General features: G+C 44.6%; 1 protein-coding gene across 1 annotated transcript in view; it reads left to right on the forward strand.

The window, feature by feature from the left end:
* LOC141050190 (uncharacterized) overlaps positions 1 to 27,158 on the forward strand; it is an 83,552-nt gene that overhangs the window by 11,945 nt on the left and 44,449 nt on the right. The window lies entirely within an intron of this gene.

The following is a 27,158-nucleotide window of genomic DNA, read 5'->3' on the forward strand; positions in this document are numbered from 1 at the left end:
TTTCTGCACATTCTCACCTTAAACCTCAGGGCAATATTTTCCTGCTGCTGCGGTGCTGTTTGTAAAACACAAAGCAGTACTAGGCTGTAGTGCTACTTTCCACAAAACACTAACTCCTCGTTGTTCACCAATATCTGCATCTGAACATCTGCAACTATGGCAGAAAAATCCAAAATTCAAAAAATGGCTGTTGTGAAGGGACAGGGACGTGGACATGGGATCGTTGTTGCCCAACAAGGCACAGAGTCTGGGAGATTGAAGAAAGATGATGCATCTAGTTTCCTGGCAAAATTTCCCGGTCTGGCTGGTTTCACATTTGCGTTTTTTTGCGCTGGAAAAAAACGCATACGTGCGCATGCGTTTTTTCCCCTATATTTAACATGGGTGCGCATACCTGCGCGCTGGCATGCGCACGTATGCGATTTTCATGCGCTGCGTTTTTTTGGGGTGTGCGTTTGTATTTTCCAGACGCAGCATGTTGCATTTTTTGGCCCTGCAAAAAAGCGCATGTGCACGTATGCGCACGTTTTGCGCTAAAAATGGCCATTATAGCCTATGGATGCACATACGTGCGCACTGGCATGCGCATGTAAGCGTTTTTTTAGCGCTGCGTTTTTTTGGTGGTGTCCACTTGTTGTACTAGTTATAATCTTCTAAAGTCAAAAAAAAAAGTCTATATAAAGGAGGTGCCTGCCAAAACTCTGCCACTACTACACTGACAGATTGGAGAGCAGACAGTCAACAAGGAACCCATCTTCTATCAGCGAAGAATGTGAGTATATTACATTATATGCCTGTCCTTTTAAATTATGTATGTACTAATGATTTTTATTATTTTTACATGCAGTATGTCTTCAGAATCCGAGTATTCCCCATCGCGGCAGGAATTGGCGCAAGCAGACCGTGAGGTGATTATTTTCGTGCATCTGGTAAGTATATCTGCTGCTTCTCCAAATCTCTTACGTTTTTTTCAACTTTTTTAAGACATCGTCATCATCATCTTCTGCGGACAGGACTAGTGAGGGCGAAGAGCAGGAGCAGCGAAGCCAAGTCCCGGTGGTGATACGGAATGTATGTATCAAATGATTTGTAATGTTCTTTATTTTTTATCTTCTATTTTTACTCTTTTTTATGTTTCTTTTTTTGTAACTTTTTATTCAATTTAAATTTGATTATTCTAATGAATGTGTTTTGTCTAGGTTCCACAACGGGATGAAGACGTCTACCTGGATAATGAGCAGCTCATCAGCCTGGTCCAGGAGCGTTCGCCGTTGTGGGACAGCCGTGACCGGCTGCACAAGGACATTGTGGTGACCCGGCGGCTATGGAATGAGGTGGCCGCAGCGTTGATGGATGGCTGGGACAGCGTCACAGCATCCTCCAAAAAGGCGTTTAGTGAGTATTTCCCTGCTCTGTATTGTGCCGCAGTGACTGTTGTCCTTGACGGCACTGTTGGGTTTCGTGCTAGGCATATTCTAGCAGGAAACCCAACAGTGTCATCGGGGTCTACAGTGACTGCTTTGAGTATTGTATTGCTACATTGTGCCGCAGTGACTGTTGTCCTTGACGGCACTGTTGGGTTTCGTGCTAGGTGTATTCTAGCAGGAAACCCAACAGTGTCATCGGGGTCTACAGTGACTGCTTTGAGTATTGTATTGCTACATTGTGCCGCAGTGACTGTTGTCCTTGACGGCACTGTTGGGTTTCGTGCTAGGTGTATTCTAGCAGGAAACCCAACAGTGTCATCGGGGTCTACAGTGACTGCTTTGAGTATTGTATTGCTACATTGTGCCGCAGTGACTGTTGTCCTTGACGGCACTGTTGGGTTTCGTGCTAGGTGTATTCTAGCAGGAAACCCAACAGTGTCATCGGGGTCTACAGTGACTGCTTTGAGTATTGTATTGCTACATTGTGCCGCAGTGACTGTTGTCCTTGACGGCACTGTTGGGTTTCGTGCTAGGTGTATTCTAGCAGGAAACCCAACAGTGTCATCGGGGTCTACAGTGACTGCTTTGAGTATTGTATTGCTACATTGTGCCGCAGTGACTGTTGTCCTTGACGGCACTGTTGGGTTTCGTGCTAGGTGTATTCTAGCAGGAAACCCAACAGTGTCATCGGGGTCTACAGTGACTGCTTTGAGTATTGTATTGCTATATTGTGCTGCATTGACTGTTGTCCTTGACGGCACTGTTTTTTTTTTAACAACAGTGGACAAAGTCCGAACACGTTGGCGTTCGATCAAGGACCGCTTCAACAGTGATGTTCGTGCTGAGGGCCAGGTTCGCAGTGGATCTGCGTCAAGGACCAGAACTAGATACCGTCACTATCACGCGTTGCAGTTCCTAAGACCGGTCCTTGCCACGAGATCGTAAGTATTATAAATTTTGGGTTTTTATTTTTATTAATCTGTGTTTTTCTAATCCACAGCTGATGCTTCTTGTAAAGGCATGGTAGTAATGATTTTCCTTTCTTCCACAGCACCTGGAGCAGCACCCTGCAACCTGGCCCTGGAGCGGTCCTTCCTCGGACGTCCTCTGACCCGTCCCAGCCATCCGACAGCCAGGAAGCACCTTGCAGGTCAACCACACACACAGCTGGTGACCAGGAAGCTGGGCCATCAGGTGTTCCCCTGTCCCAGGTCTCTGCCACTGGTTATGCGGGCACTACCCGCCAGCGGCAGAGGGCCTTGGACCGGAATGTCTTGCCCGAGTTTATGCATTTGAGCGAGGCCTTTAATTCCAGCCTCAAGTCACTGTCCGACAGAGTTGAAAGCGGTTTTGCACTCATGGAACGTGGTTTTAACCACTTTGAACACCGCTTCAATTCTGTAGAACAGCGCCTTGACCGTCTGGAGGCCGACCTCAACAGACCAGCACACCATTTTTTTAGTAAGATTGAAAAGGGCATGGCGGAACACCTTAGTCCTGAGCAACAGCTGAATGTGCTGCAGGCCTGCAACAATGCTTTCTTGCAGGCTATGCAGCATAATCGGTACGGTCAGCAATCAGTGGTGTCATTTCCACCTGTGCCACCATTGACTCGCTTCACCTCACTACCGACTTGTGCTGCATACCACTGCACGGACACCTCTATTCAAAGCCAGGACACCCACCGTTACACCACCACAAGTCTGAGTGCAGCTGGTCACTTCACCGACACCACCATGGCAAGCGCTGCTCCTGTCTGGAGCACCACCGCCACTCCCATGCATGCGTGGAGCTCAGCCACCACTAGGCAAACATGGAACAGCCCTGCCGCTACAACAACATGTAGTAGCCCTGCCACCACCACTCTGCAAACCTGGACCATCACTGCCGCCACCAGTCCTCCTGCAAGGACGAGCACTGACAACGAAGAGCAGCAGCAGCAGCCACCTCAGCAGCAGCAGCCACCTCAGCAGCAGCCACCTCAGCAGCAGCAGCCACCTCAGCAGCAGCAGCAGCCACCTCAGCAGCAGCAGCAACCACCTCAGCAGCAGCAGCAGCCACCTCAGCAGCAGCAGCAGCCACCTCAGCAGCAGCCGCCACCTCAGCAGCAGCAGCAGCCACCTCAGCAGCAGCAGCAGCCACACCCCCAAATTGAAACCATCTGCCCCCAAACGCCGGAAAAAATAATTTTTTGGTTTATTTTTGTGATTAAAAATAAATTTACATTTGTGGTTCACCATTACAAAGTTTCATTAATGTTGTTTGCGCCGCTCACACACACTGATGGGTAAATACATGTTAAAAACCAACCCAAGGCCTAGTATAGTCATATGTGAAATAACACGGACTAGTATAGTCATACCAAGGCCTAGTGTAATAACTAGAGTTTTACCAACTAGGATCTGGTTTCATGAAAAACAAACTGTTGAAACTTGTCTTAAAAATAAGTTTCTTTCTAGTTTCACCAGTTTGTTTTTTGTGAAACAAGATGCTAGTTGTTAAAAATCGAGTTATTACAGTAGGCCTTGGTATGACTATACTAGGCCGTGGTATTTCACATATTACTATACTACTAGCCCCAAGGCCTACTATACTCATATTTGAAATACCACGGCCTAGTGTAGTCATTACAAGGCCTAGTGTAATAAGTTTTACCAACTAGAATCTGGTTTCATGAAAAACAAACTGTTGAAACTTGTCAAGTTTCAACAGTTTGTTTTTCGTGAAACAAGATCCTAGTTGGCAAAAATCGAGTAGGCCTTGGTATGACTATACTAGGCCGTGGTATTTCACATATGACTATACTAGTAGGCCCAAGGCCTACTATACTCATATTTGAAATACCACGGCCTAGTATAGTCATTCCAAGGCCTAGTGTAATAACTTGTAAGTTGGAATGGAGCAGATTACATTCATCCACTCAATGCTGACTTGTATTCCCCATGGACTTTCATTGGGGTTGGGTTTTGAGGGTTGTGTTTTGAGAAAATCACATACTTTTTTTTCAACTAGTTGCACAATTTTCTCTTGAAAAAAATTGGTTTCATGATTCATGGCCTGCAGCTTTGCTCGTTCCAATATATTTTTATTTAATTGGAGTTTAAAAAATATAGTGCACTCAGTAATGGTATCAAATAAGGTTTTTTATTACCATAAACAAACAAAAACATTACACCATTTCATCTTGCCAGTGCACCCGTCCTACATCAGAAATAAAGTAGGCCGCAAATTGGTCCCTCATTTGGCCAACTTCAACGGATGACCTGAGAGTGTGCTGAGTGAATTCAGGCAATGGGTTAGGAGCATCATCGTCCAGTTCAAAGGTCGGGTGCTCTTTAGCCATCACAAAGTTATGTAGAACCACACAGGCCTTCACCACCTCATCGACTGTTTCAAGTTTAAGATTAATGGCCGTGCCCAGAATTCGCCATCTGGAGACAAGAATCCCAAAAGCACACTCGACAGTTCTTCTGGCCCTGGTCAGCCTGTAATTAAATATTTTTTTGGTGTGGTCCAAGTCCCGGCTGGAGTAGGGTTTCAGTAAGTTTCCGCACATTTGAAAAGCCTCATCGCCAACCATTACAAAGGGCAGTGGCGGAGCTTCGGTGTGAGGAAGAGGCCGTGGCATAGGGAAATTAAATTGGTTGCCATACAACCTCCGGCCCATGTCTGAGTTTTTAAAAGCCTGTGAGTCATTACCACGGCCAAATGCTCCAATGTCCACTGCTACAAACATACATCCGGCATCCGCAATCGCCATGAGTACTATTGAAAAGTACTTTTTGTAATTATAGTACTCAGATCCCGTTCTTTGGGGTTTGATGATCCGTATGTGTTTACCATCAACAGCTCCCAAACAGTTGGGAAAATTGCATACTGTCCAGAATTTGTCAGCAATTTCCATCCACTTTTCAGCGGTGGGCAGGGGCATAAATTCTGGACAAAGAACATTACAGAGAGCCCGGCAGGTGTCAGCAACAATTCCAGACAAGGTAGAGATTCCAATACGGTACTGGAAGTGTAGTGAAGATAGGGTTTCTCCAGTCGCCAGGAATCTGTGAACAGACAAAGAAGTAAAATTAATATTTATGTATATTATTTTAAAAAACTATAAAATAAAATATTAGTACATTCACGAAAACTAATTACCCAAGGTTTTGAATACTAAATTTTAAAAAAAACCATCAGACCGCACCCCTTGGTTTTTAAAACATACCGTAATGTCACCAATAGCCGTTCCTCAGGAGGAATCGCACGACGGAGCTGTGTGTCCTGTCTCCGGATGGATTGTTGTACACGAGCAAGCAAATCCATGAAACTTTCGTGGGACATCCGGATATAATCTGTAAATTTCTCCGGGTTTGACTGGAGCTCGCTGTAGAGGGTGTGGTATGCCCCACGGCTCTCCCGGAGTTCAACAATCGGATGTATCCACATACGCCGCCGTCTTCGCTGCCTCTCTCTCTTCCTTTGTTCATGGCAAGCAACTGCATACGCCTGAGCCATCGCGATGTCCAAATCCAAGTTGAAGTGAAAACTCTTCCAGCGCAGATCCATGGTCACGAGAAGAATCAAGCAAATGTGAAGAATACTGTAGACAGGGTCTATATATTAACATACCACACCCACAATGAAGTCCCATTGGTCTTGTGTGTTGTTGAATGGTTGTTTTTTCTTTTTTGTGGGGTTTTTCCAAAATCTGTAAAAAAACGCAAACACACAAAAAACACATACAAACGCACAAAAACGCTGCGTTTTTTTCCTGTATGCGCATAGAAATGCTTGAAAAAAACGCAGCGTTTGTATGCATTTGTATGCGTTTTTTTAATGCATTTTTTTGCGGGAAAAACACGCTGCAAAAAAAAGCAAGTGTGAAACTAGCCTCTGGAACATAAATGGGCCTGGAAGTCAGAAGAACAAGAGCAGATACTGTCTTGGATGGCTGATATGGCCTCAACGAAAAGTTCTAGCAGCACCCAATCGTCCATGACAAAACAGTCTACTGTCCATACAGATAAAGCTGGGTCATCCTATTCTCAACCTGTTCCTAGTTCATCACCTGGTCAGGAGGCATAGGAAACATTTGACCCCAACCTTGGTCACTCTGAGGATCTATTTGATCCACTTTCTTGCATTGCCTCTGGCCTCCCACCGCACGACATTGAAGAGGAACGTGAAGGGGTATCGTCTTCTGATGATGGCCAAATATTTGAAACCCCATGGCCAGAAGAAAGTCACTTTCATCCATGTGATATACCGGGTGAAGAGGTGGAGGCTGATGGTGATGACACACAGTTGTCATCTTGCCAGTCGCCAATATCAGCACAGAAGGAGGATGACATGGACGACAAGGTGGTCGATGATGAGACCACCGATCTGACCTAGACCGTTGCCACGCATAGCCAGCACAGCAGGAGAGAGGATGAAGGTGGATACGTAGCACCAACAAAGGCACCAAGGGCTACTGGTTTGAGCAGAGTGGGAAGTGTGTCGACTGTTGCCAAGAGCAATCCCTCTATGCCCCAAGTCAAGGCAAGGGTGCGTTCAGCCACTGTCTGGAAATTTTTTTCCGATAGTCCTTCTGAACCAAATGTTGTCATTTGTTGCATCTGCCATAGGAAGCTGAGCAGAGGGCAGGGCAAAGGCAACCAAAGTACCACTAGTATGCAGAAACACATGGCAGCCAAGCACCCTAGTCGGTGGGCTGAACAACAGGGTACCAAATCAGTGTTTGCGACTGCGGGTCAAACCACTGCCATGTCGCCTGTGATACGTCCTTTGCAATCTGCTGGGCAGGAAGCAGGTGATCACCATACCTCTTGCTCACAAGCTGCGGTTGCAGAGACACAGACCACAACAAGCTCATCCACTTGTTTGTCTCAGGAAAGTGTCCAATTGTTCGTGCCCCAGATGTAAGAAAGGACGCGTAAATACCAAGCCACGCACCCACAAGCACAAATACTGAACGCGCACATTGCCAAGTTGCTAGCCATGGAGATGTTGCAGTTTAGGCTTGTGGGGACACAGTCTTTCCGTGATCTTTTGGCTGTGGCTGCCCCACGATACTCAGTTCCCAGCCGGCACTATTTTTCACAATGTGCCGTCCCCGCATTACACCAGCACGTCTTAAACAATCTAAAGTGTGCTCTCACCAACGCCGTAACCATGAAGGTCCATCTTACAACAGACACGTGGACAAGTACTTGTGGCCAGGGACGATACATCTCTGTCACGGCACACTGGCTCAACCTGGTGGAGGGTTGGACAAAGTCTCAAACTGGAACATCAACACATATCCAACCCACGCCACGAATACCGGGCCCAACCTCAATCAGGGTTTCCGCCTCATCATATACGTCCAGTCTCCCCTCTTCCTCCGCCTCATTATCCTATGATGAATTACCCTCCACATCACTCCCAAGTTGGGAGCTGTGCAGCAGCGCATCGGCAAAGCGGCAAAATGCTCTGCTGAAGCTGATCTGCTTAGGAGAAACACCACACACTGCAGCAGAGCTGTGGCAAGGAATAAAACAACAGACCGATTAGTGGCTCTCCCCACTGCAACTCCAACCTGGTCTGGTTGTCTGCGACAATGGGCGTAACCGGGTGGCGGCTTTAAAGCTCAGGAAGCTGGTACACATGCCATGCATGGCTCACGTGCTGAACCTGGTGGTGCAGAAATTTCTAAAAACATACCCTGACTTGCCGTACCTACTTGAGAAGGTGCGCCGTGTTTGCAACGTATAGTTAAAACTAAAGGAGGAGGAGAAAAACCTGAGCAGAGAATTATTGAAAACAAAAATAGGAATAAGGAAAGAAAAAAAGATGGGCGGCAGTACAATTTTATTACCGCTTTTGATCGTAGTAATACAGAGATAAGAAATATTTAAAAAAAATATTGGTACTTGTTGAAAAAGGATACATTTTTGAAAAAACTTTTACCAGATAGACCCAGTATTACCTTTCGCATGTGCCAAACGATGAAGGGTATAATTGCCCCTAGCAATCTCAGAATGACCAAAGATAAGGAACGGGAATGTATAAAGAAAAAAGAAAAAATTAGGATAAATAAAACTGATGCTTTCAAACTAGGTATCTATCGATGTGCTTCCCGAAAATGTTGTACCTGTGAAATTATCAGTCATATGACTCAGTACATTACGTCGTACAGTACGGGTGAAACCATAGCAATCACTCAAAAATTACCGTGTGATAGTGATTTTTGTCATATATGTTATCACCTGTGCCTGTGACCTGCAATATGTGGGTCGGACCACTCAGTCCTTACGATCCAGTATGAATGGCCACAGACACAATACTAAAAATGTTTTTTTAAAGCAGAGTTTATCCCGGCACTTATGTTTGAAGCATAATAAAACATTCAATATTTCCGTGACCCTGCTGGAGCAAATACCTGAGAATTGTACTAATAGGATACAAAAGCGAAACCGGAAAGAATCATATTGGATCTTCCGTCTGGGTACATTATACCCAGATGGATTAAATGATGCTATAGAGGGTATATGATATACAAATTAAATAAATCGACAGTTATGAAACTGAATATGAGTTTTATACATGTATGAATGAAATATCGAAATATTCCATTTGGTTTTTGGAAACAGTCATAACATGGAAAAAAAATGGGAAGAGTTTTAAATTTTGCTATAATGTACATGTTTGTAGGATTTTATATTTTTGTATCAAATCACACTTCAGCATGTTTAATAACATTTTAACCCCTTCACCCCCAAGGGTGGTTTGCACGTTCATGACCGGGCCAATTTTTACAATTCTGACCACTGTCCCTTTATGAGGTCATAACTCTGGAACACTTCCATGGATCCCGGTGATTCTGACACTGTTTTCTCGAGACATATTGTACTTCATGATAGTGGTAAAATTTAATTCAAATAACTTGCATTTATTTGTGAGAAAAACGGAAATTTGGCGAAAATTTTGAAAATTTCGCAATTTTCCAACTTTGAATTTTTATGCCCTTAAATCACAGAGATACGGCACACAAAAAACTTGATAACTAACATTTCCCACATGTTTACTTTATATCAGCACAATTTTGGAACCAAAATTTTTTTTTGTTAGGAAGTTATAAGGCTTAAAAGTTGACCAGCGATTTCTCATTTTTGCAACACCATTTTATTTTTAGGGACCACATCACATTTGAAGCTACTTTGAGGGGTCTATATGATAGAAAATACCCAAAAGTGACACCATTCTAAAAACTGCACCCCTTAAGGTGCTCAAAACCACATTCAAGAAGTTTATTAACCCTTTAGGTGCATCACAGGAATTTTTTTGAATATTTAAAAAAAAAAAATGAACAGCTAACTTTTTTTCACAAAAAAAATACTTCAGGTTCAATTTTTTTTTATTTTACCAAGGGTAACGGGAGAAATTGGACTGCAAAAGTTATTGTGCAATTTGTCCTGAGTACGCCGATACCTGATATGTGGGGGGAACAACTGTTTCGGCACATGGCAGAGCTCAGAATGGAAGGAGCACCGTTTGGCTTTTTCAATGCAAAATTGGCTGGAATTCAGATCGGACGCCATGTCACGTTTGGAGAGTCCCTGATGTACCTAAACAGTGGAGACCCCCTACAAGTGACCCCATTTTGGAAACTAGACCCCCCAAGGAACTTATCTAGATATGTGGTGAGAACTTTGAACCCACAAGGGCTTTACAGAAGTTTATAACGTACAGCGGTACAATTAAAAAATCATATTTTTTCCACAAAAATGATCTTTTCACCCCAATTTTTATTTTCCCAAGGGTAACAGGACCCTAAAAGTTATTGTACAATTTGTCCTGAGTACGCTGATACCCCACATGTGGGGGTAAACCACTATTTGGGCGCATGGCAGAGCTCAGAAGGGAAGCAGCGCCAATGGCGTTTTTGGCTGGAATTGAGATCGGACATCATGTCGCGATTGCAAAACCCCTGATGTACCAAAACAGTGGAAACCCCCCACAAATGACACCATTTTGGAAACTAGACCCCTAAGGAACTTATCTAGATGTGTGGTGAGAACTTTGAACCCCCAAGGGCTTCACAGAAATTTATAACATACAGCCGTACAATTAAAAAATCATATTTTTTCCACAAAAATGATCTTTTCACCCTCAATTCTTATTTTTCCAAGGGTAACAGGACCCTAAAAGTTATTGTGCAATTTGTCCTGAGTACGCTGATACCCCACATGTGGGGGTAAACCACTATTTGGGCTCATGGCAGAGCTCGGAAGGGAAGCAGCGCCATTTGACGTTTTTGGCTGGAATTGAGATCAAACACCATGTCGCGATTGGAAAACCCCTGATGTACCAAAACAGTGGAAACCCCCCACAAATGACACAATTTTGTAAACTAGACCCCACAAGGAACTTATCTAGATGTGTGGTGAGCACTTTGAACCCCCCAGTGCTTCTCAGAAGTTTATAACGCCCGGGCGTGAAAATAAAAAATTTGTATTTTTTCCACAAACATGATCATTTAGTCACCATTTTTTTTATTTTCCCAAGGGTACCAGGAGAAATTGGACCCCAATAGTTGTTGTCCAATTTGTCCTGAGTATGCTGATACCCCATATGTGGGAGAAAACTACTGTATGGGCACACGTCGGGGCTTGGAAGGGAAGTAGTGACGTTTTGGAATGCAGACTTTGATGGAATGGTCTGCGGGTGTCATGTGCGTTTGGAGAGCCCCTGATGTACCTAAACTATTGAAACTCCCCACAAGTGACCCCATTTTGGACACTAGACCCCCCACGGAACTTATCTAGATGTGTGGTGAGCACTTTGAACCCCCAAGTGCTTCACAGAAGTTTATAACACTCGGACGTGAAAATAAAAAAATCATTTTTTTCCACAAAAATGATATTTTTTCCCCCAATTTTTTATTTTCCTAAGGGTAACAGGAGAAATTGGACCCCAAAAATTGTTTTGCAATTTGTCCTGAGTAGGCTGATACCCTACATGTGGGGGTAAAACACTGTTTGGGCGCATGGCAGAGCTTGGAAGGGAAGGAGCACTATTTGACTTTTTCAACTCAGAATTGGCTGGAATTGAGATCAGACGCCATGTTGCATTTGGAGAGCCCCTGATGTGCCCAAACAGTGGAAACCCCCAATTCTAACTCCAACCCGAACCCCAACACACCCCTAACCCTAATTTCAGCCCTAACCCAAACCCTAGCCCTAACCCTAGCCCTAGCCCTAAACCTAACCCTAGCCCTGGACCTAACCCTAGCCCTAACCCTAACCCTAGCCCTAACCCTAATGGGAAAATGGAAATAAATCCTTTTTTTAATTTTATAATTTTTCCCTAACTAAGGGGGTGATAACGGGGGGTTTGATTTACTATTTATGGCGGTTTTTATTTTTGGCAGCTGTCACACGCTAAATGACGCTTTTTATTGTAAAAATAGTTTTTGCATCACCACATATTGAGAGCTATAATTTTTCCGTATTTTGACCCACCGAGTCATGTGAGGTCTTATTTTTTGCGGGACGAGTTGACGTTTTTATTGGTACCATTTTCGGGCATGTGACATTTTTTGATCGCTTTTTATTCCGATTTTTGGGACGCAGAACGAACAAAAACCAGCGTTTCATGAATTTCTTTTGGGGGGTGCGTTTACACCGTTCCACGTGTGGTAAAATTGATAAAGCGGTTTTATTCTTCGGGTCGGTACGGTTACAGCGATACCTTATTTAGGTCGTTTTTTTATGTTTTGTCGGTTTTATGCAATGAAAACTATTTTATATAAAAAATAATTATTTTTGCATTGCTTTATTCTGCGAGCTATAACTTTTTTATTTTTTGCTAAAGATGCTGTGTGGTGGCTCGTTTTTTGCGGGGCAAGATGACGTTTTCAGCGGTACCATGGTTATTTATATGCATCTTTTTGATCGCGCGTTATTACACTTTTTGTTTGGCGGTTATGATAATAAATCATTATTTTTTGCTTCGTTTTTTATTTTTATTTTTTAAGGGGTTCACTAAAGGGGTTAACTAATGGGACAGTTTTATAGGGCGGGTCGTTACGGACGCGTCAATACCTAATATGTGTACTTTTATTGTTTTTTTTTTTTATTTCCAAAAAATGGATTTATTGGGGGAATATTTTTTTTTTTTCCAATTTATTTGGCGATTTTTTTTAAATTATTTTAACACTTTTTTTTTATTTTTTTTAACTTTATTACATAGTCCCAGGTGGGACATCACTGTCCTGTGACAGATCGCTGATCTGTCACATCACAGATCACTGTGACAGATCAGCGATCTGTCACAGGCAGTGCAGAAGGCTTCCTCATGCCTGCGCTTTGCAGGCACTGAGGAAGCCAGCTTCCTGGCTTCCTGAAACATTGCGCTGCCGTGGGGGGCTCAGGGAAGCACGGAGGGAGCCCCCTCCCTGCCGATGCTTCCCTTTAACCCCCGGTACACCGCGATCATGTTTGATCGCGGTGTGCAAGGGGTTAACGTGTCGGGGGCGGTCTGTGACCGCCCCTGACACATTGTGCTGGGTGTCAGCTGTGATAATCAGCTGACACCCGGCCGCGATCAGCGGCGCTCACCAAGTGGGCGCCGCTGATCGCGGTAGACATACTATCCCATCCATGGGCATAGGGGCCCGGGTCCCATGGACGGGATAGTACGTCGGATGTCAGGAAGGGGTTAAAGAAATTTTACATATAGTTTTATTGTATTTATAGTGTTTTCAGAAAAGGAAAAAAAATGTTAGTGTGAAAAATTTGTTTGAAATATTTTTATATATATACTTTTTAATTGTCTTTTTTATATAAAATTTTTTTATGTGAAACTTTTTGTATAACATTCATTTGGTATATGGGTTTTGTTAGATTCCTCAGAGTGCAAAATCCTGCATATCTGAGTATCTGGGTGTGTCTGAAAAACAGACCTTTCAGCCCCCACCCAAAACCACATGGAGGGAGATCTGCTATAAAATGTGTTCAGACAGATCCGTTTATATGCTTGACATTATACCTGAGGAAGACTCTTAGCAGTCGAAACCAGTTGTAATCTATTTTGAAATAAAAATAAAAATCATCCTTGAATCTAAATATCAAGTTCCATCCTCATCCTTCAGGAGCGCATATTGCTGGGAAAAATATTCACCATATGTTGGCAAGGGTAAGTGAGCAGCAGAGGGCACTTGCTGAATACCAGCTTAAACATTCCCATCACACTGAGACTCAGCCAAGACACATAACAACTGTCGAGTGGGTGTGGATCGCTGATATTTGTGAGGTGCTTGATAACTTTGAGTACTGCACCAAGCTTGTGAGTGGTGATCAGGCTATTATCAGCGTAACCATCCCTATACTATGTCTGCTGAAAAAAATCGCTGCAGAATCCAAAAATGGAATCTTTGCGTGCCCAGCATCTGGGTATGGAGCAAGATTTCATAATGGGTGATCCTACCCAGCCCAGCCAATATCATCAGATAACATTGGGGGATGAAGAGGATGATGAAAATGAGGAGGGAGAGGACTTCTTTTTCAGTGGTACCGAGGGGACACCTCATACTACAGAGGGGAATCCCAACCCCAGCTTCATGTCTGTCCAGCATGGATGGGCTGAAGAGGAGGAGGTGGAGGAGGAGAGTCAGTGTGAGGAGAGGATGGGTATTGTTCCTCCTTCAGGGGTCACAGAGCATTTGCCTCTTTGCAGCTTGGCACACATGGCACACTTCATATCTGACTGTCTGTGCCAAGACCCTCGCGTAATCCACATTTTCAATAGCAACCTATACTGGTTGTCCACCTTTCTAGACACATGGTACAAGGACAAATTTCCTTCGCTACTGTTGCAGTCACCAAGGGGTTTCACAATGGAATCCTTCAAGAAGGCCGTTGTCGATCATTTGATGGCAGCAGCACCCTCAGACACTACTAATAGCAGAGATACCAGCTCTGTGCAACAGTATGCATTAATGGGGAGAGATACGCCAAGCAGGTCCAAAAGAGGTGGTGGTAAATATTCCACAAACTGGGCCATCTTCAATAAACCAGCTCATCACCAAGGGCTAGCTGGAACAGTAGCAATGTCAAGGAGGGAGAAGTTGAACGACTATCTAAGTGACCATACCTGCGTCCTTCCTGACGCTTCTGTACCGTTTAATTACTGGGTATCCAAGCTGCATAGTTGGCCCGACCTCTCCTTCTATGCCTTGGAGGTGCTGGCCTGCCCTGATGCTAGTGTGATGTCAGAGCGTGTTTTCAGTGTCGCAGGGGCAATCATCACAGATACACGCACACGGTTGACTACAGAGAATGCAGACAGGCTGACTCTGATAAAATTTAACAAGGACTGGATTTCGCAACAGTATTTAAGCCCTCCAGATGACAGTATCCCAACCTAAGGTCACCCAAAACTTTATTTTTTTTTAAATTGTATCACGTCTATCCCTTCCCATACAAGCCCTTTTTCTTCTTCTTACATATGCTTTCAAAACCTGCTTCTGACACATGTACCTCATGGTCAGTAAGCTAAAAACAATGTTACGTTAATTAATATTTCCCATCGGAGGCACTTGTGATAAGAGTGAGACCCTTCTTCCTTCATCAACCATGGTATCATGCCCCTTGGGCTAATTTTTGGAGACACTTTGGCTATGCCTGGACACTGGGCACTGCAACCTCTATGCTAGTAGTCCTAGCTATGTCATAATTGTTTGGCCCTTCATACCTGCCTTGCTTCCTTCATCAACTTTGATACAGCCCCTTGGGCTAATTTTTGGAGACACTATGGCTATGCCTGGACACTGGGCACTGCAACTACTGTGCTAGTAGTCCTAGCTTCATCGTAATTGTTTGGTCCTTCAGACCTGCCCTGCTTCTTTCATCAACCATGAGACAGCCCATAGGACTAATGTTTTGAAGACACTGTGTCTATGCCTGCATATTGGGCACTGGAACTACCATGCTAGTAGTCTACTTTCATAATTGCCTGGCTCTTGAGGCCTCCTTCCTGCGTCAACCATGAAACAGCCTCTAGGGCTAATGTTTTGAAGACACTATGTCTATGCCTACACATTGGGCAGTGGCACTGGAACAACTAGGACAGTAGTCCAAGCTTTATAATTGTGAATCCCTTGTAATGATGATGATGGGTGGCTTCTTCCTGCGTTAACCATCACACAGCCCATGGGGCAGATTGCTCTCCTTACACCACTTACACACTAAGCTGTCAGAAAGTCGACTCCATCATCACTTGCTCTTGCGACACTATTGATATAACACTGGCACTGCGTAAGTGGCGTACGAGTCCCGCTCTTCCGGCAACAAAACAACAGGACTTCAAATAGTGTTTGTACATTCTAGTGATGCAGTGGTGTAAAAACAATCGTGCAGCCCCTGACCAGGTGCCCCCATGTTATATACATTTGTTTACAGCATACTTTTTTAACATTTACACATTTTTTTTTGCCTTTTCCTCAGCCCCCAGACCACTTTGTAGGGTCCAGCAGACAATTACTCGCATTTTCCATTGACTATCATTGGACTCACTAATCGTACCGAATACCCGAGTATTAAGGTGTACTCGGTACGAATATAGTGAATCTGAATACTTCAGTACTCGCTCATCCCTAGTCATAAATAGTGATGATCGAATAGCAAAATATTCGGACTCAGGAAAATCGGCACAAATAATTTCTAATATCCGTGTCTTTGTACCGAATAAGGAATTCAATGCAAGTCAATGGGAAAGACGAATATTTTTCTGTTGGACCTAGCACACAGGTTGGAGGGCCCTTTTTCCTTCATAATTACATGTAAATAGCGCAAAATAAAGTAATGATAAAAAACTCCTCCCCTTTAGATAGAAGGATAGAAAATAGATCGATAGACAGATAGAAAAGCCTGCAATTCAGCAGTAGAGATGAGCGAATATTTCAATGTTCGGTTTGGATTACGTTCGCCGAATTTGCAATATTCACCAGTTAATTCATCGAATATTGCCCGAACATAGCCAAACGTCATTCATCTCAATTGGAGACAAAAACAAACTGTAGCATGGCACTGCAGCAATCAGCCAGGCATGAGGTATCATGGTCTGGGACAGCATTTACAGCATTCCAATGAGTGTGATCAGGGTAGGCCTCCTTTCCTGGTAGCCCTGATGCCACATCCAACAACTCTACCTGCTTTCATGGTGAGCCACACTCAGGTGGCACAAATATAAGTTTTGTAGACTACCATTGTCAGAAAAATCTAAGGATAGTAACACGGGTAGTTGAATCCAAAGAAGTGGAGGCCTGACAGTCTCGGAGGCCTACTTGTACAGGGAACACACATGAAGGAGACCCATCCAGGAGTGTTCACACTTCCAAAAATTATTGGCAGACAATACCAAACTGGCATCAATTTTGCCACAGTAGAAATAGTACAATAGGGACCCACATGTCTTCCACTACACCCATTCCAGCAGATGGACACCCAACCAGGTGTGTTCACATTACCAAAAATTATTGGCAGACACCACCAAAGTGGCATCAATTTCACCACAGTAGAAATAGTACAATAGGGACCCACATGTGTTCCACTACACCCAATCCAGCAGATGGACACCCAACCTGTAGTGTTCACATTTCCAAAAATTATTCCCAGACGCCAACAAAGTGGCATCAATTTCACCACAGTAGACATAGTATAATAGGGACCGAACGGTCTTCCACTACACCCAGTCAAGCAGATGGATACCCAACCAGGAGCATTCACATTTTAAAAAATGAGACCCTGACACCATCGAAGTAGAATAATTGTCATGAGAATAGAAATAGTATAAGTGGGACCGATAAATCTTCCAGTACAGTTAACCCAGCAGATGTAGACCAACCATGACTGCTCACATTTCCACAAATTTGTGTTAACAGCAGCAGCAGGCACAGAAGCCACAATAAAGATTTCACAGAGTGCAGTTACGTGACATTAATGCAACACACTAAAAATGCAATATCACCTAGTCTGTACAGTCTGCGATTGGGGAGCAAAAGTAATTGGAGATCCATGACTTGTTCATATTGATGAAAGTTAGGCGGTCTACACTTTCACAGTCAGGACAGGACCAGCAGCTCTGAAGACATGTTCTGAGAGAATGATGGCTGCCGGGCATGATAAAACCTCTAAGGCATGAGAGGTGAGCTCAGGCCACTTATCCATTTTGGAAGACCAAAATGTAAAAGGGTCCAAACCCTCCCTGATGGTATTGATTTTCAGCTCTAGATACTCCAGCACCATTCTTTCCATTCGATCACCACTAGAGTTGAGCGAAACAGGTCGGTAAGATTAAAAAATCGCCGACTTTCGCCAAAGTCGGGTTTCGCCAATCGAAACCCGATGCTAGCGTGAGGTCGGCCATGAGGTCGCCGATCAGCGCACCAAAGACGCGTTTCAAATGATGCTTTCAGCGCCTTTTCTCACCCAATTATGGAGGACGCACACTGTGGGCAACGCAATGACATGCGCAGCGGCCAGCACCATCTTAGAGAAGGGCATTGAAGTGATTGGCTGGCTTTGTGTGGCGTCACAGGGGGTATAAAAGGCAGTGAACACTGACTGCCATCTTACTTCTGCCGATCTTACAATAGGGAGAGGTGCTGCTGCTGATTCTGAACAGGGAGAGCGTTAAGCAGGGAAGAAGAAAAAAAAAACTGCTTCTGTTGATAGCGCTTTTCACTATACAGTTAGTGTGCAGTGAAAGGGGAGGATTTTTGTTGTGTGCAGCAGCGCTGGTGGTGATTAGGCTGCCTTTTAAGGCTACCTGATAGCTGCATTGCTGTGTGCACACTGCTTTTTTCAAAGCACTCCAACTTTTATTATTTTGGCCTGGTGAGTTACTGAGCATTCATTTTTTCACACACCGTCTAGCGGTGTATGCTCCTCACACACTACCGTGTACCGGCTGGTATCACGGACAAATTGAAGCTATCTGGGTGTGACTCTGGAAGAAAAAGCTGAGGCGTTTGTCCATTTTTCCAGACCTACATCTTAGAGTTGTGTCCGTTTTTCAAACAGTTTCGTATATCTGCTGTTTGATTACAGTCAAAACTAGACAGAGACAGCGTGTGTCAGTCCGTATACAAATACACGGAGCTTGACAATTTTCCATACACACATCGTATAGAGCTGTCCGATTCTCCAACAGTATTGTATATCTGCCGTTCGCATTACAGTCACTTTTATACCTAGTCAGCGTGTGTGTGTGACACTCCGTAAATACATATACGGAGATTGTTAGTTGCACAAAAATCATATACAGCTGTACACTTCTGATACTGTACCGTTTATCTGCTTGTTGGATTACGGTCCAATACATACTGTGAGAGCGTCTGTAACTAACATATACATTGATTTAATTTGTTTAATACACCATACACAGCTGGACGCTCCTCATACAGTACCATCTCATGCTGGTATTTTTGGTACATTTTCCCAAACACGAGGAAGTATGGTGGAAGAGGCCGCGGACGTGGGCAAGGGACGCAGCTGGTACTGATGGTGGTGCATCGGCTGGTTCTGGCAAAAGCACAATAGCAGCTAAGGCAGGAGGTGTTGAGCCTGCGTCATCCTCTGGCCCAAGAAGGCCTGTAAGGTTGCCTTTTCTTGGAGTAGGAAAACTGCTTTTAAAGCTGGAGCATCAGGAACAGGTTTCAGCATACATTGCCGAAACAGCCACCAGCTCTATTGCCTCCTCTTCTGAACGGTTGAAACCTGCAAGCACGGAGTCGTCAGTGCATGGTTCTGGTCAGAAAAAAACCCTTTCCTTGTGTCCTTCACCCCCACCAAAAGTTAAGGATGCGGCAGCTCACACTTCAGATTACTCTATGGAGCTCTTTTCACATACCATGCCTCGGTTATCCAGTCAAATCCTGAATTCCCCAGTTCAAGATGAATCTTACATGGAGTGCACTGATGAACAGCCACTGCTAGATGATTCTGCTGGTACATTGACCCACAGCACTACATTGCCCTCACAGTCTATTGAGCCAGAATCTGACCCTGATGAAACCCAGGTGCCCCTTCCCGCATGCTATACCACCTTACACAGTGACACAGAGGAAGGTAAGGTGGAAGATGACTTTGAAGAGGAGGTGATGGATGACCCAGTTGTTGACCCGGATTGGCATCCATTGGGGAGGAGGGTGGCTCTGGCAATAGTTCAGATAAGGAGAAGGATCCGCAGCAGGCATTGACATCTCAGCAGCAGTTATCTTGCAGGCCCGTAGCTGTCCTAAAACGTGGAACAAAAACTAAAAGAGTTGCAGGACAGCTTGACCAGACAAACAACTTAGGACAGTGTGCAAGGCCAGAAAATGTTTACCATAGTAGGAAGAGTGCAGTGTGGCACTTCTTTCTCCAAAATCCTACTGAAGAGGCAAAGGTTACCTGTAAGAAGTGCGGAAGGACCTTTAGCCGAGAAAAACAACTCAGAAATTTGAATACCAGTTGCATGCTTAGACATTAAATCAACATGCACTTGCAAGCGTGGATGGACTACAAAACCTCAGGTAGCACATGTGCACCTGGTCCAACTGAAGGTAGCCAACAACACTCCATCGCTACCCCCACTGTAAGACCACCGCCACCTTTAAGCACACCACCAGCACTAAATGTGGAGGTGTCATCACAAGGCCAAAGCACTCAGGGAATCACAATGGTTTTGCAACACAACACAATCTAGGCCATCACCACCAATACCTTCACCAACCCCCTCTCACTCCATCCGGTCCACCGCTACTTCCCCCATATGCAGCTCTCCAGTCCAGCTCACCCTACTAGACACTCTGAGTAGGACAAGAAAGTACTCATCCTCTCATCCGTGTATGTACACTGTGTTTGAACGCCTACATTGCCAAACTAATCTCATTAGAGATGATGCCCTACCGGTTGGTTGAAAGCGAAGCTTTCTGCAACCTCATGGCCTACGCTGTCCCACGCTATGACCTACCCAGTCGGCACTTCTTTTCTCATAAAAGCCATCCCTGCCCTCCACCGGCATATGAAAGACCGCATTGTCCATGCACTAAAACATTCAGTGAGTGGAAAGGTGCACCTCACAACGGATGCATGGACCAGTAGGCATGGCCAGGGCCGTTACATGTCCATCACTGCGCACTGGGTTAATGTCGTGGATGCAGGCTCCACTGGGGACAGCGGCAGTGAAACAGTCCTGCCTAGCCCACGGTATAGGAAACAGTTGGCTGTAGGCTTTTGCTCCTCCTCCTCGTCTATCAGCAAAAGCTCATCCACAGAGCCCAGTCGCATGAGCACTACATCCGCAGCTGGTAGTGTTGCACACAAGGTGTCCCACTATCGAACAGCTAGTGGAAAGCATCAGCAGGCTGTGTAAAAGATGATGTCTTTGGGCGACAACAGACACACCGCGGAGGTACTGGCCGACTACTTGCAGCGACAAACAGAGTCATGGCTGGGCAGTCTACATCTTGAGGGAGGCAAGGTAGTCAGTGATAACGGCTGTAATTTTGTGGCAGCCACAGCCCGTGCAAAACTCATACACATACCTTGCCTGGCTCACACTTTGAATCTGGTGGTGCAGTGTTTCCTTAAATCTCCTTTCCTCGGCTGTACACTCCAGTCATATGCAGAAGCTGCAGTGATTGCTCCACCTCCCCAAGCACTGCCTAATCGTAGATATTGCAACAAGGTGGAACTTCACCCTGCACATGGTTGAGAGGCTGTGCGAACAGAGGCAGGCTGTAATGCATTTGTGGGAGGATACACAGGCAGGCAGTTTGAGGGAAGACATGGAATTGTTGGGTGTGCAGTGGTCATAGCTGAAAGACCTCTGTAAAGTCCTTCAGTGTTTTGAGGAATGCACACGGCTGGTAAGTGCAGACGGCGCTATCATAAGCATGAGCATCCCACTTATGCGTCTGCTCATGCAAAGTTTGATGCACGTTAAGGATCAGGCATCTGCTGCTGCAGAGGAGGAGGAGGGAAGCCTTAATGACAGTTAGCCATTGTCTGGTCAGGGAACTGTCTTGGACAAGGTGGAGGAAGAAGAGGAAGAGGAGGAGGATGAGGATGAGGGGGATGATTATTTTGGGCAGGAGGATGTTTCTCAGGGGGCAAGAGAAAATGTTGGCTTTCCAAGGACTTGGATAGTGTTTGTGCGTGACTGTAGGGATGTGGATTTGCCAGAAACTGCTCCTCCACCCACCACGGGCAGTGCATCATTGACACCTGGAACATTGGCACACATGTGCGATTATGCCTTGCGCATCCTAAAAAGGGACCCCCGCATTGCCAAAATGATGAGGGATGACGACTACTGGCTGGCCAGCATCCTCAATCCACGCTACAAAGGCAAATTACACAACATCATGCCACAGGAGAACCTAGAGATAATATTGGCAAACAAACAAACAAACAAGCAACTCTGGTTAACCGTTTGTTTAAGGCTTTCCCAGCACACAGCAGCGGTGCTGGTTCTCCCACGAGCCGTAGTGGGCACAATGGAAGAGGTGTTCGTGGTGCATACAGCAGAAGTGGGGTTGGAGACAGGGGTTTAATGACCTTGTTGTGGAATGATTTCTCAAGTACCGCTCACACGACTGCTAATACTGCATCGATTAAAAGTGACAGGAGGCAGCAGTTGTCAACTATGGTTACAAACTACTTTTCCTCCCATATCGATGTTCCCCCCCTCACAGGTCATTCCCCTTTGACTATTGGGCCTCTAAACTGGACGCCTGGCCTGAATTGGCACAATATGCCTTACAGGAGCTCGCTTGCCCTGCTGCTAGTGTGTTATCCGAAAGAGTCTTCAGTGCTGCTGGATCAATCCTGACAGAAAAAAAGGACCCGTCTGTTGACTCAAAATGTTGATGATCTAGCCTTCATTAAAATGAACCATGCATAGGTATCACAGGATTTTGTCCCACCTTCCCCCGATGACACATAGGTTACCAGAAAAGTGCCTCGGTTTTTTCCTCCTCTTCCTCAGACTTGCCCAATTATGCCCTTTGCAGCAGCTGAATGTCCAGCCAACACATCTACGTATGCCAATTTTTAAACCTCCCTAACTGGGCTGCCCACTCCTCCCCCAACGGCTGAGGTCAAGACCTGGCGCACCCGGGCAAGTGCCGTTGCTCTGAACAGGTGGATGGGCCCACTGATGGCCGATGGCAATGGCACAGGGCCCCTCATAGTACAATGCAGTGTCTCAGACAGTGGGAGGGCCCACTCTTCGTCAGACACACCAGAGTATTATGAGGGGCCCTGTGCCAGTACCGTCGACCATGATTGTGCCCCCCCTGCTTGGTCATGGTCACAGCACTTGCAAGTTGCAATACTTACCTCTCCCTGCTCCACCGCTGTGTAGTCTGTGCAGTTAAATCCTTCACAGGGACGGCCACTAGAAATTTGGTGTATTGATCAATGATGGTTAAGATGTAGCTATGGGGTGTCTTGCTGGCCTCTACCTTCAGATGATCAATGGCTACCATTTGAAATGGACGTCAACTTACAAGCGGATGCAGTGGTGGTTTATGATCACCTTTTACAGTTGTGATAGTCACAGACGTGTGACATTCCTGCCACCATTTTTCAATGTCTCCTCTCATGCCAATCCAATAAAATCGTCTACGGCCTGTGACTTCTGTCTTTTGCACTCCAAAATGACCAGACACATCATGATAGGCAGTGAGGACCATGGGTACATCTCTCCCTGTGATCACATTTTGATGGAGACGAGTAACGGTGATGTGATCCACGCTACTGCCATAAAGCAATCCTTTCTTCACAAAGAACCTTTTTCACTTTCTCCACAGACACAGTAATTGAGGGTCTGCATCGCCTCTGCAACATCTACCGGAAGGTTTTCCCGTGATGATTAATTCCAAAATTTCTGCTAACACTCGACTTTGTGTCTATACTTGTATCCATGTAGTTTCCAGTAGCGGAGATTCTTGACTGGCTTACTGAAATTGAAATATATATGAAGATTTAAAAGTACCACAACACTGTATACTGGTGTAAGCTATGAATACCTTTGCCTTTTTCTACGTTTGTAATTCTGGTGCAATACATAGTGAGCCTGTGAGTGTCTGTGTCTGACTCCGGAAGTATAGACGGAAATTTAACCCTTGACTGGACACACCTGGTATGTGCTGATACAGTACCTTGTTTAAAAAATTATTTTTAACCCCTTTACTACCAAGGGTGGTTTGCACGTTAACTACCGGGCCAATTTTTACAATTTTGACCACTGTCCCTTTATGAGGTGATAACTCTGGAACGCTTCCATGGATCTCGGTGATTCTGTCATTGTTTTCTCGTGACATATTGTACTTCATGGTAGTGGTAAAATGTCATTCATATAACTTGCGTTTATTTGTGAGAAAAACGGAAATTTGGCAAAAATTTTGAAAATTCTGCAATTTTCCAACTTTGAATTTTTATGCCCTTAAATCACAGAGATATGGCACACAAAAAAGTTAATAAGTAACATTTCCCACATGTTTACTTTACATCAGCACAATTTTAGAACCAACATTTTTATTTTTTAGTAAGATATAAGGGTTAAAAGTTGACCAGCGATCTCTCATTTTTGCAACACCATTTTATTTTTACGGACCACATCACATTTGAAGCCACTTTGAGGGGTCTATATGATAGAAAATACCCAAAAGTGACACCATTCTAAAAACTGCACCCCTTAAGGTGCTTAAAACCGCATTCAAGGAGTTTATTAACCCTTCAGGTGCGTCACAGGAATTTTTTGAATATTAAAAAAAAATTAACATTTAACTTTTTTTCACAAAAAAAATTACTTCAGGTTCAATTTGTTTTATTTTACCAAGTGTAACAGGAGAAATTGGACTGCAAAAATTATTGTGCAATTTGTCCTGAGCACGCTGATACCTGATATGTGGGGGGGAACCACTGTTTCGGCGCATGGCAGAGCTCAGAAGGGAAGGAGCGCCGTTTGACTTTTTCAATGCAAAATTGGCTGGAATTCTGATCGGACGCCATGCCGCGTTTGGAGAGCCCCTGATGTACCTAAACAGTGGAAACCCCCCACAAGTGACCTCATTTTTGAAACTAGACCCCCTAAGAACTTATCTAGATATGTGGTGAGAACTTTGAAAACACAAGGGCTTCACAGAAGTTTATAATGTACAGCGGTACAATTAAAAAATCATATTTTTTCCACAAAATGATCTTTTCACCCCCAATTTTTATTTTCCCATGGGTAACAGGACCCTAAAAATTATTGTGCAATTTGTCCTGAGTACGCTGATACCCCATATGTGGGTGTAAATGACTATTTGGGCACATGGCAGAGCTCGGAAGGCAAGCAGCGCCATTTGACTTTTTTGGCTGGAATTGAGATCGGACACCATGTCGCGTTTGGAAAGCCCCTGGTGTACCAAAACAGTGTAAACCCCCCACAAATGACACCATTTTGGAAACTAGACCCCCCCAAGGAACTTATCTAGATGTGTGGTGAGAACTTTGAACCCCCAAGTGCTTCACAGATGTTTATAACGCCCAGGTGTGAAAATAAAAATAAAATTTTTTCCCACAAAAATGATATTTTTGCCTCAAAATTTTTATTTTCCTAAGGGCAACAGGAGAAATAGGACCCCAAAAGTTGTTTTGCAAATTGTCCTGAGTAGGCTGATACCCCATATGAGGGGGTAAAACACTGTTTGGGCGCATGGCAGAGCTTGGTAGAGAAGGAGCGCCATTTGACTTTTTCAACGCAGAATTGGCTGGAATTGAGATCAGACGCCATGTTGCGTTTGGAGAGCCCCTGATGTGTGCAAATAGTGGAAACCCCCAATTCTAACCCTATCCCTAACCCTAACCCTAGCCCTAGCCCTAGCCCTAACCCTAACCCTAGCCCTAACCCTAACCCTAGCCCTAACCCTAATGGGAAAATTGAAATAAATACATTTTTTTAACTTTATTATTTTTCCCTAACTAAGGGGGTGATAACGGGGGGGTTTGATTTACTATTTATGGCGGTTTTTATGTTTGGCGGCTGTCGCACGCTAAAAGACGCTTTTTATTGTAAAAATAGTTTTTGCATCACCACATATTGAGAGCTATAATTTTTCCAAATTTTGACCCACCGAGTCATGTGAGGTCTTATTTTTTGCGGGACGAGTTGACGCTTTTATTGGTATCATGTTCTGGCATGTGACATTTTTTGATCGCTTTTTATTTACAAAAACCAGCGTTTCATGAATTTCTTTTGGGTGGTGCGTTTACGCCGTTCCGGGTGCGGTAAAATTTATAAGACGGTTTTATTCTTTGGGTCAGTACGGTTACAGCGATACCTCATTTAGGTCATTTTTTTATGTTTTGGCGCTTTTATGCAATGAAAACAATTTTATATAAAAAATAATTATTTTTGCATCGCTTTATTGTGCGAGCTATAACTTTTTTATTTTTTTGCTGATGATGCCGTATCACGGCTCGTTTTTTGCGGGACAAGATGACGTTTTCAGTGGTACCATGGATATTTATATGCGTCTTTTTGATCGCGCGTTATTGCACTTTTTGTTCGGCGGTTTGATAATAAATCATTATTTTTTGCTTCGTTTTTTATTTTTATTTTTTAAGGGGTTCGCTTAAGGGGTTAACTATTGGGACAGTTTTATAGGGCGGGTCGTTACGGATGTGGCGATACCAAATATGTGTACTTTTATTGTTTTTTTTTTTTTATTTCCAAAAAATGAATATATTGGGGAATATTTTTTTTTTTTTTTAATTTATTTAGCGATTTTTTTTTTAAATTATATTTACACTTTTTTTTATTTTTTTTTTACTTTATTACAATGTCCCAGGGGGGACATAACTGTCCGGTGACAGATCGCTGATCTGTCACATCACAGATCACTGTGACAGATCACCGATCTGTCACAGGCACTGCACAGGCTTCCTCATGCCTGCGCTTTGCAGGCACTGAGGAAGCCAGCTTCCTGCAGGCCCCCGGAGGTCCCCGTCGCCATATTGGATTCGGGGACCTGCAGGAAAGGAGACCCCCGCAGCAGCGCTGCACATTGCGGTGCCGTGGGGGGCTCAGGGAAGCAAGGAGGGAGCCCCCTCCCTGCCGATGCTTCCCTTTAACCCCCGGTACACCGCGATCGTGTTTGATCGCGGTGTGCAAGGGGTTAACGTGCCGGGGCGGTCCGTGACTGCCCCTGACACATTGTGCCGGGTGTCAGCTATGATAATTAGCTGACACTCGGCCGCAATCAGCGGCGCTCACCACGTGTGCACCGCTGATCGCGATTACGTAATATTCCGTCCATGGTAATTAGGTCCATGGTCACATGGACGGAATATTATGTCAATTGTAGGTAAGGGGTTAAGGTATCATCTGTAGGATACCCAACTGTGGGGGGGACCCTCTTCTTGCCGCAGACATACACGAGTCTGAGACAGAGTTTGTATTGAACAGGTCCATTTTTAGTGCCCATCCTTCTGTCGACAACAGCAATTCACCACAGCCGTTTCACATTTCTCTGTACACAGGCCCCGGTACCTTCACTTCCTTTGTAACTATAATCGTGGCGTCCTCTGTGGCTCTTCCACTGTGGCTGGCCTAGGCCCAACCACCACAGCGCTGCATCAGTCTGAGCACACCGTCCGTATGATAGCCCCAGGCCATCTTCGTCTGCGGCTATCGTCCTCTGGGCCACCCCCCCATGGC

Source organism: Dendrobates tinctorius, unplaced genomic scaffold (genome assembly GCF_039654945.1).
Source record: "Dendrobates tinctorius isolate UK_male_01 unplaced genomic scaffold, ASM3965494v1 ptg000151l, whole genome shotgun sequence".
In the NCBI taxonomy this organism is placed as follows: domain Eukaryota; kingdom Metazoa; phylum Chordata; class Amphibia; order Anura; family Dendrobatidae; genus Dendrobates; species Dendrobates tinctorius.